Below are 20,472 nucleotides of genomic sequence, written 5' to 3'. Positions count from 1 at the left end.
AGTGTATAATGCCAACAATCTCCCCCTTCAGCATTGATGGCAACACTCATGAGAAAAATCAAAAACCAAAAACTGAGAGTGCTTCCCCTAAGAAAATGATCTCCTTCTGTTCACTTTTCACCATGCCTTACTCTGTACATTTTTCTCACCCCTTTGACATCAATGACAAAGGATGTCAAAAGTATCAAAAATTCAAAAATTACCTAGATACTTGAAGTCTGTTATGTACAATCTGAAAAATATCTGCAAGAATTAAGTTAAGACCCTGCAGGAACTTTGTATTGTCTGAAATTATTGCTTCAGTTTGCCTGATCATCCCGGTAAGATAGTGCATTTGTTGTTCCAGTGATCTATCTCCTTGAATTGTTACCTTGGATAGTTCATTCTGGTGAGTTAGTAGATTGTCCAATCTTGGACCAAGCTTATTCTTCAACTCTCAGGTTTTCATTTTTAATCTAGCCTTTTATTTTTCCAAATTTTCAATATTTTCTTCATGAATAGCCATTTCCTAATCTAAGACTGATGTTAGTTCTGAAGAACCAATTATGTTATCTGCAATATCATCAATCTCCTTCTGAGTTTTCTTGATTTGATCATCAATATCTTCAGTTAAATGATGAGGTTTGCAAGCTTCCCGATATAATTCCTTATATTCCAAAATAGTGGAATTCAATGCTGATAGCAATGAATCAATCTGCTGAGTACAATCCTTTATGGTTTTACCAAATAATTCTTCTTTTTCTTTATTAAATCTTTCTTGAATAGTCTCCTCATTTATTTTGTCTAAAGTCTGAATGTTAGTAGAAATGAATTTAGACATTGTGTCCAATTTACCTATTGAGCCAATGTGATCTACCTTGCACTTCGGTGCAATCATCTGCAAAATCGGTAGAGAGTCATCTATAGCCTTGAATGCTAAGGCATTACACTCAATTATTTTCTTTATGGAATCCAATAATATATCAGTGACAGTTGTTGGTCTGAAATCCATAGTGGAAGTATTGGGAGAAGTGCTAGGTTTTGCATTAAGTTTCTTCTCTTCTCTTGTTATCTATTCAGCTACCTTAACCACTTCCTTATCCTCATTCTCACTCTTATTCTCTATCAGTTCCAATGCTATCTGTTCTTGTTCTTGTTCTTTTTCTGTCGCTATCTCAATATTTTGTTGAGTGTCAACTTCCTTGACTGGTGAGTCAGCGATCTCAACATATACAAATTCAAATTTCTTCTCCTTAAAACTTTCTGAAATAGAGGTATTATCCATTACAATATTGATGTCTCGAGTTTCAACATTCATTGTAAATATAATTTTTGACTCGGGATCAACATCATTTGTTTTTACTTCCTCTATATCTTTTATGTGTGTTGATTATACACTTCTGCATGTGCTTTTGTTGCTTCTGGTGGGTGTCCTGAGCCGATGGGGGTAAGTTATCTTTTATTTTTAAGTCAGGAATATTTCCAACTTTATTCTTCCCTTTATCTCCTTTTTGATAAACCTTAGTAAAAGATTTGTCATCTTTTTGTCTTTCTTTTTCTTCTCTTTTCTCTTTCTCCGCAAAGAAAATATACCATCTATTTGTTGTCTCATCTGTTATTTCCTTTATTATGTCGGCCATGAGGCTTACTTGTCGATGACCACTTGCAAAAATAGTTATGTTGGCTTCAGATATCAATTCATCAATTTCTTGTTTAGATTTAACTAGATGAAAAGCCAACAGTCCTTCAACCTGATAACTCAATGATGAACGATGAGTACCAAATCAGTACTGAGAGGGGGGGTGAATCAGTACAGGCACAAAAACTTCTCTTGAACCGGTTTGATTGCATACTGTAAACTACTAGCAATCTCTAACACCGGTCCAAACCAGACTACTACCGGTTAAACACAGTGCAACTATGAAAGACATGAACTGGTCAATCTTCTTAGCTTTCCACACAACCTACTTCCTCATTTCCACTTTGTCCTTATGCATAAACAGATAATCTATCATCAGAAATATAATAACTTACTAGCATAACATGATTCACCGCTTGACTGAAAATAACAAAGCATCACATAAGAGAGGCATCACACATGACACACACATTTTTCACGTGAAAACCCAACTGGGAAAAACCACAATGGGGATGAATACCCACAAGATGTTTTTGAACTCTTTAGATTTCCGCTCTCTTAGGAGCTTAGTTCGGTTAAAGACTGTTACAACAGGTTCTGTTAGGAACCGATCCTGTTAGGGATCACCCGGTTAAGGGATGGCTAGAATACCTGGTTAAGGATTAAACCATGTTAGAGGATACCTTGTTACAGGATTTTATGATCTCAATGGCTTTGAGTCACCCTGTTAAAGGATTTACAGCAAGCTGGTTAAAGCTACCCGGTTAAGGGATTTTCCAACTGTTGAAGTAGTTAAAGATCAAAAAGTATTACAATGATCTCGTAATAGCACTCAATGCCAATGCAGATCTGCTTTAGTTCCTTCCTTCTGCACACACACTAGGCAGGTATCAATCCTCTTATCTAGTTTGGCAAGAATCACGTATCTCTATATAGATACACACACATCATTTGCCAACAAACTTAACATGAAACATAACATCGACCTTATAGAACACAGATAGGTCAGAAGCATAAACCCTAAACCCTAAACACTTAGGTTAAGAAAATGATCAGTTGAATCCTGACCATTGAGCACTTTGCATTTGAATACAACGGTCTTGAATAGATCTCAAGACATTCTCCATCGTTCGTTCTTCACCGCTTCATGGAGGCGATAACCCATCACGCGTTCTCCACCATTTGCAAAGACTTCGCACATTCCCAAGGTAGATAGGATCAATCTCCTTCATGCAAGATCCTTCACGTGCACGAGACTAACGTGGAAACATGATTTGATCTCCATTACAATGCTAACTCATCACACAATGTCATCAGGCTTGGAATACTTCAACCGGAAACCCTGAAGCTAAGACTACCAACTGATAGTCCTACCACATTCTATGTACTGGTTCTCATTCCGACATACCACTTTCGGTTCACTTGGACAATCATACCGCTTCACTTATTGCACATATACCGGTTTACACCACCATACCGGTTCTCTTTGCCATTTGCTTAACTTCAATATACCGGTTCACTTCTTAGCATATTGACATCAATGACAACATACAATATCATCATGTCATCATACTCTTCCACATATGCCAACAATCTCCCCCTTTGGCATTGATGGCAATATACAAAGATATCACTCAACATCACATCTTCTCCCTATTGCTGCAAATATCTTCCCCACTTCACATCTTCTCCCCCTTTGACAATAATGCCAAAGTGGAGGCACAAGCTTCCCTATTCCACTATGTTTCTCCCCCTGAGGAGTAGCATCCTTCAACACATCAATCCTGAAAAATATTGGACACTGCAATACCTGGCTGATGTGGAGCACATACTTTTAGTTCACCTCTCAAATAGGTAAATGAAGCCTTTGGTAGAGGCTTGGTGAATATGTCTACTAACTGCTCCTTACTAGAAACATGTTCCGATACGACCTCTTTGTTCTGAACCTTTTCCCTTAAGAAATGATACTTGAGTTCAAAGTGCTTGGTTCTAGCATGTAAAACCGGATTCTCGGAAATGTTAATTGCACTTGTATTGTCACAGAATATACTTACTGGTTCAGATACATGAACTTTGAAGCCATTCACTACATGCTTCATCCAAATAGTTTGGGTACAGTTTATAAAAGTTGCAACATACTCCGCTTCTGTTGTAGACTAAGAGATACAGCTCTGCTTTTTACTCATCCATGAGACCAATCTACCACCGAGAAAGAATGCACCACCGGTTGTGCTCTTCTGGTCATCTACATTACCAGCCCAATCAGCATCTGTGAACACTTTTAGGTTGAACTCATTATTGTATGGATACCATAACCCATAGTCAATAGTTCCCTTCAGATATCTAAGAATCCGCTTGACTACTACCAAGTGGGATTCTCTTGGGCTTTGCTGAAACCGAGCAGTAATACCCATTGCATGTGCAATGTCTAGTCTGCTATGCACTACATAATGCAACTTACCAATCATTGATCGGTATTCCTTCTCATTTACCATTGCGGAGTCATCTTCTTTTGATAGTTTACAACTGGTCACCATTGGTGTACTAACCGGTTTACAGTCTTCCATGCTAAAGGTCTTCAACACCTCTTTGGCATACTTGGATTGACTAATAAAGATTCCATCTTTCATTTGTTGAATCTGCAGTCCAATGAAGAACTTAATCTCCCCTATGAGTGACATCTCAAATTCCTTCTTCATCTCATCGGTAAAATCATGACTCATCTTGTCATCTCCTCCAAAGATGATGTCATCAACAAATACTTCATAGATCAGAATCTGATCTCCTAATTTCAAGTAGATATTGCTATCTTCACTTGTTCTTTCAAATCCAATCTTCACAAGATGGGACTGCAAGCATTCATACCATGCTCTAGGTGCCTTCTTTAGTCCATACAAGGCTTTATGTAGCCTACACACCATGTCATTGTCTTATGATGGGGCAAACCCATCTGGTTGCTCTATATACACCTCCTCTTCAAGTATTCCATTTAGGAATGCAGATTTTACATCCATTTGGTATACCTTGAAACCTTTAAAAGCTGCATATGCAAGAAGCATACGAACTCCTTCCAATCTGGCTACTGGAGCAAAGGTTTCTCCATAGTCTTCTCCTTCTTCTTAAGCATACCCCTTACACACCAGTCTGGCTTTGTTTCTTATCATTGTCCCATCTTCATTCAGCTTATTTCTGAAAACCCATTTGGTACCAATGACATTTTTATGCTCTGGTCTGGGTACCAAGGACCATGTACCATTCTTTTCTATCTGATCAAGTTCCTCTTCCATTGCCTTGATCCAATCTTCATCTTTATGTGCCTCTTTGAATGATTTAGGCTCAAATTCAGAGATCATACATGAGTTTTCTCTGACCTTTCTTCTTGTAAGGATTCCTACATCCTTGTCTCCTATGATTTGCTTTGGATCATGATTGAGTTTGACATACCTAGGTATATTCTTAACAGCTTCCTCCTGCTTTTCTTCATCATCCCCATCTTCATCAGCATCTACCGGTGTAGGAGCACAGTTGCTCGTACTGGGAAAATTTGCAACTGGTTCCCAGAAGGTTACTACCGGTTCATCTCCTACATGCTCTCTGTCCGTTTCCTCAGATTTCTCAGAGTTTTCATCAACCCTAACATTGATGCTTTCAACAATTCTCTGAGTCCTATTTTTGAAACATTTGAGAGCTTTGCTCTTAGTGGAATACCCTAGGAATATTCCCTCATCACATTTGGCATCAAACTTGCTCTGATGTTCACTCCTCTTGATGTAACATTTACTACCAAACACTCTAAAGTAGCTTACCACCGGTGTCTTACTGGTCTAGTACTCATAAGGAGTCTTATCCTCTCCTTTCTTGATGAGTACCTGGTTCATTGTGTAGACTGCAGTGCTCACCGCTTCTCTCCAAAAGGTGTGAGCAACTTTTCCTTGGATCAACATAGTTCTAGCCGCTTCAACCACAGTGCAGCTATTCCTCTCTGCTAAGCCATTCTGCTATGGAGTCTAGGGGGCTGACAATTGCCTCTTGATGCCATTCTCTTCAGAATATTTGTTAAATTCACCGGAAGTGAATTCCCCTCCTTGATCAGTTCTAAGGCATTTGATTCTTCTACCACTTTCCTTTCTACCAGTGCTCTAAAGGCTTCAAACTTGTCCTTCAATAATGTGACCCACATCATTCTTGAGAAATCATCTGTAAGAATCATAAAATACCTATCTCCCTGCACACTCCTAGTCTTCATAGGACCACACAAATCAATATGCACAAGATCAAGTAAATTGTCAGTAGTTAAAGATTTACCTTTGAAGGTTGAGGAAGACATTTTCCCCAGTTGACTCTCTCTGCACAAAGGATTTTCTGGTTTTCTCAGCATAGGTAATCCTCTAACTGCCTTGGCCTTACTGGCCTTCACAATGTTATCAAAGTTTACATGGCAGGTTCTCCTATGCCATATTCAGCTATCATCAAACTTAGCCATAAGACATGTACTTATATTTGCATTAAGCTAAAATAAGTTACCTTTGGTCTGCATACCTGTGGCCATCAATTCACCATTCTTTCCTTTGATTTTGCAAACTCCATTTTTGAATTCCAAAGTGAGTCCACCGTCATTCAGCTAGGCAACAATCAATAGATTATGTCTGAGACCTTCCACCCAATACACATTGTCAGCATTGCTTTTTCCATTTAGAGAGATGGACCCTCTGCCTTTGATCATACATGGGGCATCATTACCAAAATGAACCACACCACCATCATACTCTTCCAGGGATATAAACTTACTTCGGTCACCAGTCATATGGTGAGAGCAACCACTATCAATAATCCATTCATTGGAATTATCAAAGTGAGAGACAAGAGCCTTCTTGTCTGACACATCCTCCTTGAATGCAACAAACACAATATCTTCATTGTCTTCATCTTCTGATTCCTCATTTGTGACACCTTCATCAATTGCTACAAAACAGTTTCTTCGGTTTCCTCTGAATTTCTTGAACCTTTCCGGTTTGTCCTTGCTATGACCATTAGGACAGTTTATAGTGATGTGTCCTATCTAGTTACAAGAGAATCATTTCAAAGGAAGCTTACCTTTGTATTTGTCGGTTCCCTTAGGAAGTCTCTTGGAAAGAAGAGCTTCAAATTCCATCAGAATCTCCTCGTCATCCATTTCTCTGCTCTGTCTTGGTTCACCGTTGGTGCTTTCTTCTTTTCCTTTTCTGGATGGTGCAGTAGATGCTCTAAAAGCTTATTCAGTCTTCTGAACACTGCCATCAAAACTATTTAGCTCATAGGCTGTTAATTTTGCAATGATGGAGTCTAGGAATACCTTAGTCTTGTATATTGATCTCAACTCCTAAATAGCAGCAACCCTTATTTCATAGACTGGTAATAGGGATCTCAAAACTTTGCTAACAACAGTGGAATCTTCCATTTTACCACCTGCACTCTTGATATCTCCAACAAGGGTTTTGATCTGTATTCCATATTGTTGAATGGTCTCACCTTCAACCATCTGCATGTCTTCAAACTTCCCTCTAAGGCTTTCATCCTTATCTTGTTTTACATGTTCATCACCTCCATAGATATTCTCAAGAGTATCCCATACTTCTTTGGGATTGTCTTTATCCTGGACATCAATAAACTCAATGTCAGATAAGCTATTGATTAGGGCTTCCATGACTTGCCCATTCTCTTGAATCTCTCTCTTTTGGTCATCGGTGAGAGTACTGGTAGGGATAACATAAACATTCTCAACATAGCTCCAATGTTGAGCACCCATGCTTCTGATGTATATCTTCATTCTGTCCTTCCATATTTTAAAGTTATCTCTATTGAACTTTGGACCTTCCCTCTTCATCATTACAATAGGATCTTTCCCTCAAGTGGTTAAGCTTACAACATAGAGGACCTAGAGGATGCTCTGATACCAATTTATAACTCAATGATGAACGGTGAGTACCAAACCGGTACTGAGAGGGGGGGTGAATCAGTATAGGCACAAAAACTTCTCCTGAACCGGTTTGATTGCAGACTATAAACTACTAGAAATCTCTAACACCGGTCCAAACCAGACTACTACCGGTTAAACACAGTGCAACTGTGAAAGACATGAACCGGTCAATCTTCTTAGCTTTCCACACAACCTACTTCCTCATTTCCACTTTGTCCTTATGCATAAATAGATAATCTATCATCAGAAATATAATAACTTACTAGCATAACATGATTCACCACTTCACAGAAAATAACAAAGCATCACATGAGAGAGGCATCACACATGTGTAAAGTTCTGATGCCAATAGCTAGTAAGATGAGAGGGGGGGTGAATCATACAAACTTAATCTTCCATAAAATCAACAGATTCAACCTCGGTAACTTATACTTCAGCAATATAACCAAAAACTACTAAACATGCTAACTCGTAAACACATAATCATCATAACACATATAACACCAGATTTAACGTGGAAACCCAAATAGGGAAAAACCACTATGGGATTTCAGACCCACTAAGAAATATACTCTCTAGAGTATGATCGGTTAAAAGCAAATCCTATTAAAGATTACAAACACATTGCTAGATGTGACCTGGTTAAGGGATTTCCCTCAGACTTGTTACAGTCTTGCACTTTCTTAGAAGTGACCTTGTCAAAGGATTTCAAACACTCATTTAGAATGTTACCTTGCTAGAGGGTTTACAAATAAGACTGTTAAGTCCACTCGGTTAAGAGATTTTCTGTCACTTACAAAATAACAGTAATAAAAATATATCTGCAACTTCACATCTAAAATGCTAAAGTAGATTCTTATTTGCTCAACACTGTCTAGTCATAGGACTTATCTTGTCCCTCTGTTGGGCTCCCTACACTATTATTCAAACAGGTCTTCAAGCTTCTGTGCTCGGTAATCACTATGTAGCATCCCTGTGCTTACACTTGTCCGCATGCATTGTTTATCAATAATTCCTTATATATAAACAATTTCTAACCGCTTAATCTCCTTGATCACAATTCCCATGATCAATCATAGCCATCAGATCTTCAATATTGACTAGGTTCAATGTATCCTTCGATCTGAAAACATTTTACCTTGCCTTGGAACTTGCATTCCTTCCTAGGAACTTGTGCTAGGTTATTGTGGTTCAATCTATGTTGTAGATCTTCGTCTTGATTTTCCATTGCCATAGATCCTTAACAAACTTCATGCGCGGCATACCAATCATTTATTCATCTCCAGCTCATCAGCATCCTTCATTAAATAATGCTTTTATCCATCCAATGTGATCTATAATAACTTGGTTGTTACTCGATTAATATTGAACTTCGCTCGGTAGACATTCTGCCTTCTTTAACCGATATCGATAACCTTAGGGTTTACTGACTAGGTTCCTTAGGGTTTACCAACTAGGTTCTTTGCTCGGTGACATGGTAAAGTATTAAACTTATAATCAACAACATATGTAGGATATCAAAACAATCTAAACATCATGATCTCATCATTGTCTAACTCGGTAATAGTTGCCCATTGAATAACTTATTATTCCCCTTCATTATCACATTCTTTCTGTGTCACTTACCGACCTCTTAATACTCATCAATACATACTTCTCAAGATATGGCAACATCATACTGAATCAGAAAATCAATTTCTTGACATCAATGACAAAATAATATTATAAAGACAGTAATCATCCTTCTTTAGTTATATCAATAATCTCCAACAACCTTCTCAATATCCTTATTGAAATGCCAACAATCTCCTTTCTATTGTAATGCCAACAACATGACACACACATTTTTCACGTGGAAACCCAACTGGGAAAAACCACTTTGGGGATGAATACCCACAAGCCATTTTTGAACTCTTTAGAAGTCCGCTTTGTTAGGAGCCTAGTCCGGTTAAAGACTGTTACAACAGGTTCTGTTAGGAACCAATCCTGTTAGGGATCACCCGGTTAAGGGATGGCTAGAATACCCGGTTAAGGGTTAAACCCTATTAGAGGTTACCTTGTTAGAGGATTTTATGAACTCAATGGCTTTGAGTCACCTTGTTAAAGGATTTACAGCAAGCTAGTTAAAGCTACCCGGTTAAGGGATTTTCCAACTATTGAAGTAGTTAAAGATCAACAGGTATTACAATGATCTGGTAATAGCACTCAAGGCCAATGCAGATCCGCTTTAGATCCTTCCTTTTGCACACACACTAGGCAGGTATCAATCCTCTTATCTGGTCTGGCAAGAATCACGTATCTCTATTTAGATACACACACATCATTTGCCAACAAACTCAACATGAAACATAACATCGACCTTATAGAACAGAGATAGGTTGGCAGCATAAACCCTAAACCCTAAACACTTAGGTTAAGCAATTGATCAGTTCAATCCTAACCATTGAGCACTTTACATTTGAATACAACAGTCTTGAACAGATCTCAAGACATTCTCCATCGTTCGTTCTTCACCACTTCATGGAGGCAATAACCCATCACGCATTCTCCACCGTTTGCAAAGACTTCACACATTCTCGAGGTAGATAGGATCAATCTCCTTCATGCAAGATCCTTCATGTGCATGAGACTGACGTGGCAACACGATCTGATCTCCATTACAATGCTAACTCATCACACAATGTCATCAGGCTTGGAATACTTCAACCAAAAACCCTGAAGCTAAGACTACCAACTAGTAGTCCTACCACATTCCATGTACCGGTTCTCATTCTGACATACCGGTTTCGGTTCACTTGGACAAGCATACCGCTTCACTTATTGCACATATACCGGTTCTCTTTTCCAGTTGCTTAACTTCAATATACCGGTTCACTTCTCAGCATATTGACATCAATGACAACATACAATATCATCATGTCATCATACTCTTGGACATATGCCAACACAACCTTCAATTTCTTATCCAATTTCATAATAGACATTCTTTTAGCTTCAAGTCTCATATATAAATCATTAGGGAGAACATCAATGACTTCAATAAGAACTTTCTTATATATATCTAAGTATAAAATTATGCTCTCTTCAATAGTGTCTTTATTTGAATCTTTAAAAGAATGATAAAACTTACTAGCAATACTGAGATTTCCATCTTGAGTTATTTCATTAACAAGCTCTTCCGGGGAAAGAGTATCAGATACCTTTTGTTCTGGTTTCTTCTGTGTAACCTTCTTCTTCGGACCGCTAGGCTCTCTCATAGCCAGTTCTTTCTTTCTAAGTGTCCTTGTCTTCTTAGGTGATGGAGCAAGTGTCGGTGAGGATTTTCTCTTCTTCCTATCCACCCTTTTAAATTTTGCAGCCTTGTCACTATCAGAGTCGAATGAGGTAACAACAGGGGAAACATGTGTTACCAGTTGTTGTTCAGATTTTCTTTCTTTTGCAGCGACACCACTCATCTGATCAAGTTTCAACAATCCCTTTGTAACATCTTCAACAAACTTCAAAGCATCTTTCAATATTTTCTCACTTTTCTTCCTTTGCTTTTAAATATCAACATCTTTTTCTATGGTCTCATCAATGCCAAAGATCTTTTCACTAGGCTCTGGTGGTGTAGAAGTATCTTGGCATAAGATTCCAAAATGTTTGATTCCACTTCATATTCCATCTCAGTTACCCAGACAGTTCTAGGTTTAACTGCCTCCATCCATATTTCATCTCTCTTAATAACAAAGCATATATGTTTGTCATATTTATCAACAATATTCTGAGGGATTCTTTCCCTTTGCTTTGCTTGAAAGTTTTTGAAATATTCCTTTACTTGCTTGTTACCTTTTGAACCCATGTCGGTAATTGCCTCCTTAATCTATTTTACAACAGAAATATCATAGGAAAAGTCTTTGTGGCCTATACTGGGAACTCCTTTGAGAAGTATAGCATTAAACATACAATCAAATTTCCAAATTTGAAGGTTCCCTTTTTGTCACCTTTGATTTTGTCCAAATTTTCTATCAGTTTATCTTTCAACCACTCACAAATGTTAATTTTAGCATTGTTCTTTATCATATCATAAGCACTATGAATGCATAGACCGGAAATAGAATTCAGCCTATTTGTATGTGCAACCTTATATCTAATAAGCATACTGGCATATTTAACAATGTTATCAGTTATGTCGCTAACCCTAAGTGATCTATTATCAGATGTAGTGCCGGTTAAGTTCATAACCTTTTTATTTGGAATTTTCTTCTTCTCATGCCTTGTGCCAGTAGAGGGTAACCTATAACAACCCTAATTGCTTCCTTAGTGATTTTGTAAACTAGGTCTAGCCATAAGAATTCACTGTGAACTCTACTAAGAACATATCAGACAATTTCATCTTCGAATTCAGGTATATGAAGGATGTCTACGAACCCTAAATCTTCCACAATCTGATGTCCAGGTTTGATTACACCTTGTTTGTTTGTGATGACATTCATGAACATGTTCTTTATATCCTCAAACCCTAAATCTTCAATATTACAGTGAATGTATTCCCTAGGGTCTTCTGCAAATGCAACTCCCTTCAGAATTTTTGAAAATGCACCAATAGAGTCATCCATCTTAGCTATCTTATGGATTATCTTAAAGACTCATCTAGGACATTTGATATTCTCCACAACAATAGGGTTTGCAATGAATTCAAGAATGGAAGATGAAGAATCCATGTCGTAAAATAAATACCTTTTAAGTAAAAACCTTGGATGCCCTGAAAATCCTTCCTGCTTTGTTTTTTGAATGTCGGTGCTCTAATCCTGTACTCTTCAAATACTTGAATGCTTGGTGAATAAAAATGAGAAATTTCAATGCTTTATAACCAAAAAGTTAACTGACAACCGCATTAAATGCTTCGTCGGTTATGTAACTCAACATATATGTCGGTAAAAAAGAATTATGACTTCTTACCACCATCTGAGGGTAAAATGCATGATCTTCAATTAGTTTCCTTACCCCTAAGGATTATTCCTTAGTTAGATGAATAATCTCTTGTCGGTGCAGGATTGCTCTATTCTGTTGGTGCAGAGCCAAATTCATCATTTCTTTGATCTCTCTTCTTGACCCATTATTTAGAGAATTATTACTTGATTTCATTCACCTTTTCCTTGCCTTTTTCATTAGATCCTCTATTGTTTGTTGGTACATTCTTGCTTCTGCAAAATCTTGTACTATGCCCAATCTTGTTTTATGCATAACAAGTTACATTGTTTCTTTGAATAGCTTTTCCATAACCTTCCTCGGTTTGAGTTCTGCATTGATTAGATAGATGTCCAAATCTACCACAAGCATAGCATTTTACATTCATTCTACAATTATTTGAGTTATAACCATGTTTATTGCATTTGGAACATTTACCGGTGGATGAGTTTGTATTTTGATTATTCCTATATCTATACTGATTTGCTCTATGACCAAATTTGTTGCAATTAAAACATTTGCCATTGAATTTATAAGCATTGGGTTGCCTTACTGGTTTGTTGTGATCATGATTTTTTGCATTTCCAGAACTTTCTCCATGTTCAAATCCAAGTCCAATTGCTTATCCATCAGGTCTTTGACTTTTCAGCATATCATCAAGCTTGTCTGAACTCTTTTTGAATTTGTCCTTGTATTCATTTGCAGCGACCAACTCACCTTCCAGAGTGCTAACTTGTCTCATAAGTTCCTCTTTGTCATGTTGTATCTGAATCAATTATGTTTTAAGCATATCATTTTCATAACTAAGCCTTGTAGATTCATCTGATCTTTCATTAAGTTGTCTTGCCAAATCTATCTGATTCTTCTTTTTGTCTTCAAAATCCTTACATAGTCTCATGGTTAAATCTTGCATCGCATTCTTCATGTTACTATTCTCTTGTCTCAGTTTCTCTACAATATCTATGAGAGTTTCTTTTTATTCATCATCTTGTTTTTGCAATTGATCACACAATTCTTTTCTCTTATTCTTTGCCATGATCATGTTTTCTTGAAGTGCTTTGATGAATTCTTGAGAAGATCTGAGTTCTTCTTCCAGTTTGATATTCTTTAATTTTTCTACATCAAAATATTCAAGAGCCACTTCCAACTGTTGTCTCAAACTTTCCATCGGTACCAGTTTCAGAATCTTCCTCAAGTTATTAGGCTTCTACAAATAGAGGATCAGACTCTGATACCAATTGTTAGATACTTAGTTAATCCCAAAGACACTGAGAGGGGGGGTGAATCAGTGTCTGACCGGTAGATGAAATATTTAAACTTATTTGCAATTTTGTAACTAAAATTAATATACAGGTAAGCAAACAATAATGCAGTAAAGAGAAACAAAAGAATCAACATCAATGCACATCATAACAGAGATATTTTGGCAAGGAAACTCGGTAAGGGAAAAACCTCGGTGGGATTTGTGACCCATAATATTTACTCACCGCCCAATATGAATAAAAATTACTCAGTACAAAAGGGGCTTGTACATGCAGGAAGGCCAACTGCCTAGAGCTCACTGCTCAACAAAAATGGAGTCACACTGACTACATTACTGATGTAAACACAAAATTGAACTCTTACAACTTGCATCAAAATGTTGGATGAGTTATCTATTATGATTTGTCTGATACCGGTTCTGCCTTTGCCAAAAACTCTTTCCAGTATGCCGTCAATATTACCACTTACTTCATACATACATACATACTTACTACTTACCAAATGACCTACAAGAGCTCATAAATATATGAGTCATTACAATACAATATGTTGGCCATACAATTATAATTTACATTATAATTTATTTCTCATAAACAATACTATTGTCAAGTCGGCCTGGAATGTCGGTATGATCTACTGCCAGTGTAACCTAGATGCCAGTGTGAATAAACTTTGTTGTACCTGTCAATTCCAATAGGTGAAGTCTATTGTCGGTTGAACCTGTAGAACCTTGTTGAACCTTGTTGCCATCAATGACAACATCTACCTTTCTCATCTGAGTGTATAATGCCAACACTATCTAGGTTATGGATTAGTATCATGTTAACGTGTTCTCTACATGTTACCAGGATGTTTTATGGATTGGTTATTGTTGTTTTGGTCTTAAGTCAACATAGCATATCATTGTAATATGGATGTATGTAATGATCTTATTGTAATATCTCTTAGGTGGCTGACCTAATTGGTTTAGGCCTTAGGGTTTGTATAAATTGATGTAAGATCTCATTGTAGATCGTGTGTCGTGGTCGTGGAATGAAATATCATATGCGAAGGAGATTTGGTCGATCATAGGTGATCAAATTTGGTTTAAGTAAGAGGTCAAAGGCCTCCAGTATTGAGCTTAACCGGGACTGTAATCAAGCATGGTAAATGCTATATCTAGAATTTCATTCTTCTAGATTGTTGTCCAATTATCTTGAGGTGGTTATAACCTCTCTGTAGTCAGTGAGACTCTTGTGTAATGAGCAGTATGCTCTAGGCAGTGTGCCTTCCTACATGTGCAAGCCCCTTATTATATAACATACTTTCTGTAGAAGTATCATCTGACTGTGGGTAGGCTTCCCACCGTGGTTTTTCCCTTTACCAGGTTTTCCACGTCCAAATCATGGTGTTATGTGGTATGGTTGCATTGTGTTAATTCTCTATTTCATTCTCAAGTTTTATTGCTTACTGGTATCTATTTCTCCTATTCTGGTATTCAATGTTTATGTGCTTCGATTAAAGGTTATAAAGAGATTTGATTAATATAATTTGTTGACAACTGATTCACCTCGCCCCCCTCTCAATTGTCCATCGGTTATCCTAACAATTAGTATCAGAGCTTTGGTCCTGTTTTGTAGAAGCTTAACCGCTTGAGGTAGATCCTATGGCAACTAATACTTCAAATCCACCAACTATTATCAGAAGAGAAATCCCTAAGCTTGATGGAACAAATTATGGGATATGGAAAATCCGAATGGAGACTTGTCTTAGATGTCTTGGCAATGATATTTGGGAGATCACTGAGAAAGGATACACACCTTATCATCTGACATCTGGAAATCCTGCTCCTGCAGACATGGACAAAAATATTGAAAATGATTGCAAAGGTAGAGAACCCCTCTTGTGTGCACTCACTGATCAGCAAATCATGGGATTGACTGATAAATCATCAGCAAAGGTTATGTGGGATAAATTGAAAACTCTAAATGAAGGTGATCCTACTATCAAAATTTCTAAACTTGATGGTTACCGGGTAAGGTATGAGAACTTGAAGATGGAAGATAATGAAAGAATTGCTACATTTATGGAAAGAGTAAATGAGATTGTTATGGGAATTCAATGTTGTGGAGAATCTTTGAGTGAAGATGAAATAGTTTCCAAAGTCTTGAGAGCCCTTCCACCAACTTACAAGATGAAGACAACTACAATTAATGAATTGAGAACAATGGCAAACACTTCAGTTAACAGAGGCATTCTAATTGGGAAATTATCTGCTTTTGAGCTTGAAGAATTTGGACCTTCTGGAGCTACAAAGTCTGAACCTGCTTTTCATGCATCATCATCTACTGGCAAAAGTGATTGGAAAGCCTTATATGCAAAAGAATTGGAAGATATGAGGAAAGAGGATGAAGAATATGAGGAACTTGAAGCCTTATTTGCTAGAAGTGTTAGGAACCGGGAAGGACAACTGAGAGGGGGGTGAATCAGTTGTGAACTAGTTGTCAATAAATTATAAATTAAAAGTAATTAATCCAACTTGAACATAGTGCCGGTAAACCAAATTTAAATGTCGGTAAGATAGATTAATAGTCATAAAAGTACCAGTATAACTTAATGCATGAAATAGAAAGAGAAACAACATCCACAACACATGACACAAAGATTTTGACGTGGAAACCTTGTAAGGGGAAAAACCACGATGTAAACCTTACCCACAATCAGATGATACTACTGCAAATAGTAAGTGTATACAAATGGGGTCTACACATGCAAAAAGTCCAACCGCATAGAGCTCACTGCTCAATCACAAAATAGGAGTCACGGTGACTACAATTGGAGGGTTAAATCCAATAGCAATGTACTGCTTCATAATAGAATCTACAATGTTGGATTTAGTATCGGTTTAAGCTCTGACCATGAGTGTCAAACACCTTCATAACCTTCCTTCAACCTTCAGCTAATGTCTATGTGATTCACATAAAGGATCTACTTATTTTAGCTCTTCAATATTTGCACACACTCATCATGATGATCTTCAATAAGATCTTACAATCATTTATACAAAAACAAAGACCTATACATGAGTTAGACTCACTAAAGATATTACAATTAAATCAATTACAAATAAGTCTTGATGCGATACAATATGTCAACTCAATGCATTTACCACATTATCCAATTAATAAATCATTTCCAAGACGTGTTGTGCTGATCTGGAATAGATATCATGTACCGGTCCATAACCTAGACCTATCTGTCGGTTAAGATAAATATATCAACCTGATTAGACCAATAAATAAAATACCAAATCCAAACATCCAATCCATGTCTTTGACATAACCAAATGATCTCCAGATGATAACAAGTTATCATCACTGCCAGTGAACCATATATCCTGTTGGTGAACATATACCAGTGACTATGCATAAGCCACTAACCATGCCGATGAACACAATATGTCGGTTCAACAATAAACCAATATAGCCATAGTGCCAAATCAACAATGTATACCTCCAAGAGGATAAGTGTTGACATCAATGACAAAACCAATGCAACACATGACAAAGTCATCCATAATACCAACAAGAATAGTACCTAAAGGACGGGCAGGAAGAAGTATGAAGGAAAAGCACCTTTTAAATGTTTTGCACGTAATAAGATTGGTTATTTTGCATCTAGATGTCCTGAAAGAAATGAAAGATTTGAAGAAAGAGTTAAGAAATCATTTAAGCCTAATCAGAACAGATATAGATTCAAGAAAAGAAAACAATGCTACATAGCGGATGAGGAAGGAGTAAGTGATGACTCTGAGGATGAATCGGCAACAGACTCTGCTAGTGGATTTGGCAATGGAAAGGAATGGGTGTTCTATGCTTTAAAAGAAGATGAACCGAAAATGGCTATCAAGAATGAAGAAAAGGCCCTGGCGGAAAAAGTTGAAGACAAGGATGAATGGGTAATTGATAGTAGATGCTTACATCATATGACTGGAGATAAAAAAAAATTGTCCCTGCAAGAATACAATGGCGGTCAAGTCAGATATGGAGATGACAAAGCATGCATGATCAAAGGTAGAGGTATTATTTCTTTGGACGGTAAGCATAATACTGATAATGTCTATTATGTAGAAGGTTTATAGAATATTCTTTTAAGTGTTGGTCAATTGGTGGAAAAGGGATTCCAACTTCAGTTTAAACATAGAAAATGCAAAATCATCAACAAAATTGTTTTGAGAAGATTGCAACCGATACTCAAACTGGAGGTAATATCTTTCACTTGAACACTGGTAATAAGACATGTATGATTTCTCATATTGATGAGAGTTGGTTATGGCATAAGAGGTTGTGTCATGTTAATTTTGATTGCATTGTGAAGATCAGTTCAACAAAGGCGGTTAGAGATATACCTAAGATTATAAAGCCTCATAATCTGGTATGTAAGGAATGTCAATTGGGAAAGTAAGTTAGAACTTTTTTTAAGAGCATACTTGATAAATCTAATGATGTGCTTCATTTGATTCATACTGACTTATGTGGTCCAGCAAGGACTAGAAGCTTTCAAGGTGATAGGTACTCTATGCTGATAATTGATGATTATTCTAGAATGATGTGGGTGACTTTTCTTAGGGAGAAGTTTGAAGCTTTTGAGAAATTCAAGATCTTTAAAGCAAAGGTGGAAACAGAAACTGGATTGAAAATCAAATGTCTGAGATCAGATCAAGGTGGTGAAATCACTTCTCATGAATTTAACAGTTATTGTGAGACAAATGGAATTAGGAGACAACTATCTGCACCCCGGACCTCTTAGCAAAATAGAGTAGTGAAAAGGAAGAATAGAATCATTTTGGATGCAGCAAGAACCATGATGATGGAAGCCAAATTGCCTCACATCTACTGGAGAGAAGCAGTGAGTACAGCAGTCTACACATTCAACAGAGTTCACATCAAAGGTGAAACCAATATGACCCCTTCTGAATTATGGTTTGGACATACACCTACTGTTAAATATTTTAGAATTTTTGGAAGTAAATGTTATATCAAAAGGGATGATTCAATTGGGAAGTTTGATCCTAGATCTGATGAAGGGATATTTCTTGGATATTCAATTCAAAGCAAAGCATATAGATGTTATAACAAAATATTGCAGAAAATTGCGGAGAGCGCTAATGTGAAAGTGGATGAGCAATACAGATTTTAATATATATCATATGACAGGGAACCGGTAGTGGAAATGTTCATAACTGAACCGGCAATGCCTCAACCGGCACAAGACACTAAGACAATTACACCAGTACAATCAAAAAATTTAATTATGACTGATGATCAGAACTGTGAACCTGAAGTTCAGAAGACACCAAGGTATGCAAGGTTAAATCATTTTGAAGATCAAATCATCAAAGATAGGAACAAGGGAGTTATGACAAGAAGAAGACTAGCAAATGAAGAGGTATGTCTTATTTCTCAATTTGAACCGACATCTATTATTGAAGCTTGTAAAGATAAGCATTGGTTAAAGGCTATGGAAGATGAATTATATCAGATAGAGAAGAATAAGACTTGGACTTTACTTCCCCGGCCTAAAAATAAGAATGTTACTGGAACTAAATGGGTTTTTAGGAATAAACTAAATGAGGATGGTCAAGTTGTAAGAAACAAGGCTAGACTGGTTTGTAAAGGATATTCTCAAACGGAAGGAATTAATTATGGTGAGACATTTGTACCTGTAGCTAGAATTGAAGTTGTTAGATTATTTCTTGCCTATGCAACTTATAAGAACTATAAGGTCTATCAAATCGATGTTAAATGTGCATTCTTGAATGGTGAACTTGAGGAAGAGGTATACATTGAGCATCCTAATGGATTTTCATTGACAGATGATAAAGATATGGTTTGTAGGTTAAGGAAAGCAGTATATGGATTGAAACAAGCTCTTAGAGCTTGGTATGCAAGGTTGGATAAATATCTTTTGAAGCTTGGTTTTACTAAAGGTAGTGCTGACAGTAATTTATATTGAAAGATCATTGATGATGCTATTCTGATTATTAAAGTATTTGTTGATGATATCAGTTTTGGAGGTGAAGATAAATTGTGCATGAAATTCTCGAATAATATGAAGAATGAATTTGAAATGTCCATGATTGGTGAGACGAGATTTTTCTTGGGTTTGCAAATTACTCAAACTAACAAAGGCATCTTTATCTGTCAAACTAAGTATCTAAGGGAATTGTTGAAGAAGTTTGGTATGGATATTTCCAAACCAGTAAGAACTCCTATGGTGACAAGTGAGAAATTATCTATCAAAGATACATCTGCACTGATAAATTCGACAAGGTATAAGTCTATGATTGGTGGCTTGTTATATCTAACTTGGAATAGACCAGATATTATGAATGCAGTGAGTATTGTTTCAAGATATCAACGTAATCCTAAATAAAATCATGAATGTGTAGTAAAGAGTATATTTCGGTATTTGCAAGGAACAACAGAATATGGCTTATCGTATTCTAGAGATGATAACTTCACTTTATGCGCATATATAGATTCAGATTGGACAGGAGATACTGATGACAGGAAGAGCACTTCTAGTGGAGCTTTCTTTCTTGGAAAGAAATTGGTTTCATGGATCAACAAAAAACAGTCATGCATTTCTTTATCTACTGCAAAAGTTGAATATGTTGCAATAGCAACTAATTGCACTCAAGTCT

The sequence above is a fragment of the Cryptomeria japonica genome, chromosome 2 (genome assembly GCF_030272615.1).
Source record: "Cryptomeria japonica chromosome 2, Sugi_1.0, whole genome shotgun sequence".
Lineage (NCBI taxonomy): Eukaryota > Viridiplantae > Streptophyta > Pinopsida > Cupressales > Cupressaceae > Cryptomeria > Cryptomeria japonica.
This window is presented reverse-complemented; position numbering follows the sequence as displayed.